Raw genomic sequence first — 3,200 nt, forward strand, 5'->3', positions numbered from 1 at the left:
TGCTAGTTAATAATAATAGCAATATTAGCTATCGTTGCAATATGAGCTGATTAATTTTCGCTAGTACAATCGAGGGAAATCACAAACATTGGTAAAAAGGATTTTTGCGGGTTGGTGTCGGTAGACAACGGCAATAAAAAAGGGGTGGTATCCATCTGATTATCTCCATGGCTACACATGGCTAATCAATATTACACCACGTTTTATCCCTTCTGTATTTATATGATGACACTTTTATATTACATACATCGATATCATGATATCTCATTTGCTTTTTCGATGGATTTCGCAGTTATACATGAGTTATTTTGATTGGTTGGGTAGCTAATTTTCCAATATCGTATCGTATATATGTGTATACTTTCCTTGATTCGATTGACTTTCCCCTTCTTCCGTTAATTTCCCTATATATGGAAGTTCCAATTATATTTATGAGTAAAATATAGATCTGGACGAGCACACGAAGTAATAGGGGAACAATTGAGAGATTAAATTGGTTGATGTTTTATCGACGATTCTCACAATCAAATCTGTTGCGTGTGAAGTTTCCGGGTTTTGCGGGTGGTGGTTACAATCCGACCGTATAATCCTTAATATTATAATATACCTATAAAGTAATTATGGTAACGGACGGATATTTACAATTGAATTGTATAATTTGCACTAAATATAACGGGACGGTGCATGGTTGTTAATATAGTTTAAATTCTTTTTACTATTTAGCAGATATGTCAGGACTCCCATGTACCAAGTAATGATAAACTCCGCATATCATTATCGTTATTCGTTATCATTAATTATTGTGGGATATCATTATATATTTTTATGAAATCTACCCACAAATCTTAATCCCGAAGGCTAGATTTGCGTAGTTTAATTTACGCATGGCCAATGTATTGGGTAGAATTGCGATGCCAACACCCTTTTACGGTACAATTACACAATGTCTTTTCACGGTGCCACTATGCGGCGTTAATCGTGAAGCATCTCCAGTTGCCTTATCCGCAGATAATTTCATTGCACCATGGCGGCTCCGCGTAAGTCCGTGATTGGAGGATTTTTTGTGCGGTCCGCAATACTTTACATGTGTTGTGTGCACTTCTCCTTTGCACCATGGCGGCTCCGCGTAAGGCCATGGTTGCAAGATTTTTTGTACGGTCCGCAACACTTTGCATGTGTTGCGCACACTTCTCCTTTGCACCATGGCGGCTCCGCGTAAGGCCATGGTTGCAAGATTTTTTGTGCGGTCTGCAACACTTTGCATTTGTTGCGTGCACTGTTCATCTGCACCATCGCGGCTCTGCATAAGTCCATGGTTGCAAGATTTTTTGTGCGTTGCGCAACACTTTGCATGTGTTGCGCGCACTTTGCATTTGCACCATGGCAGCTCCGCGTAAGGCCATGGTTGCAGTTTATGTGTTTTGCATAGTTTTTTTGGGCACTATACCTTGTGCATTTCCATTACTTTAAAATGGTAAATCGTAGAATTTTAATTCTTATTACATACACGTTCATCGCTCCTAAAGGTGGTGTCAACTTAATGTTCGATTTCAACACCACTAAATACTTTAGTAGTATTGAAATGGGGGCTAGCATTGTGATGACCCGGGAATTTCCGACTAAATTTAAACTTAATCTTTACATAATTCGACATGATAAGCAAAGTCTGTAATGTTGAGTCTCAAAATAATTGAACTGTTTACATGAATTCAATTACCCTTTTGACTAATCCCGACGATTCACGAACAATTGTTGTTAATAAATAAGTATATATATATTTATAAAAATAAAAATAAGTGTGTAAATAATAAAATACAATTAATGAGTAGAATTAAATATGTAAAATAATATATAATATAATAAGGTTATTATTAAAAAGAAACTATATATGAATATATATTATACTATACATAATTATTATTATTATATGTAATATATATATAAAAGATGTAAATATTACTTGTTGAAATTTATAATATCTATTATGGAATAATATAATATAGTAAATGGATATATATATATATATATATATATATATATATATATATATATATATATATATATATATAAAACAATATTAACTCAATCATATTTACATGTATAATATATGATGTAACATTAATTATAATTACAAGTTGAAAATATATTTGTATAACATTATTATTACTATTAATAATATTTATATTAATATCTATATCGGTATTATTATTATCATTAAAATAATACGAAGATAGAATACATGTAACTTGTTATATCTCTTATATCACTTGTATTATTAGATATTATTATTATTATTATTAAGAATTATTAAATAATATTATTATCAAAACCAATTAGTATTATTATTATAGTTATCATTAATAATATTATTATCAATTTCATTAAAAATTTATTTATTATGACTTATTATTATTAATACTCTTATAATTATTATTATTAATATTATTATTACTATTATTTAGTATTTATATTATAATAATAACTATTAAATATTAATATTATTTATATAATCGATATTGTATCATAAAATTCTGAATCTGTTTCCAGTAGTCAACAAAATGTACTGAGATTCGATTTATTGTCTCTGAATGTAATGTTAGTCCAAAAATCAAATTCACAAACATCCAATTTCTGTTGAGTGTCAACATCTGCTTCTATTATTATTATTTTTACCCTGATTAAAACCATCGATCCATTATTCTATATAACAATCGTTAATTCAAACTGTTAGGTAATTCATTTATGTCCTACTACTTCTACCAATTTCACACATCATTAAACAGCCATGTTTGTCAAATTAAACCAAAACAGAAACCACCAAAACCGTTGTTCTTGGGTGCAATGCTCAAAAACTCGAAATCGAATTTGTTTCAAAAATTATTAATGCCATTGTGTTAGTATTACTCTAGTGGAACTTTCTGTTAAGTCTCAATCTCCAAATCTTCCTATTGATCGTTAATTTGTGAGTCAAACTTTTAATTTTAAAAGTCAACTATTTTGTTCTTGGGTAAAATTCGAATTTGTTTTGAGGTCTTAGATCAAATTGACGAATCAGGTAGTTTTCATGAACGATTTCAAACACAATTCATGTTACAATCTTTGTCTCAAATGTTTTAAAAATCGAAATAGGTGTTTGAGTTTGTTTTCTCCCACTCGACGAACAGCAAACTGCTGTTTTTTTTTTATTAACCTAATTTAAT

Source organism: Rutidosis leptorrhynchoides, chromosome 4, assembly GCF_046630445.1.
Source record: "Rutidosis leptorrhynchoides isolate AG116_Rl617_1_P2 chromosome 4, CSIRO_AGI_Rlap_v1, whole genome shotgun sequence".
Classification (NCBI taxonomy): Eukaryota; Viridiplantae; Streptophyta; class Magnoliopsida; order Asterales; family Asteraceae; genus Rutidosis; species Rutidosis leptorrhynchoides.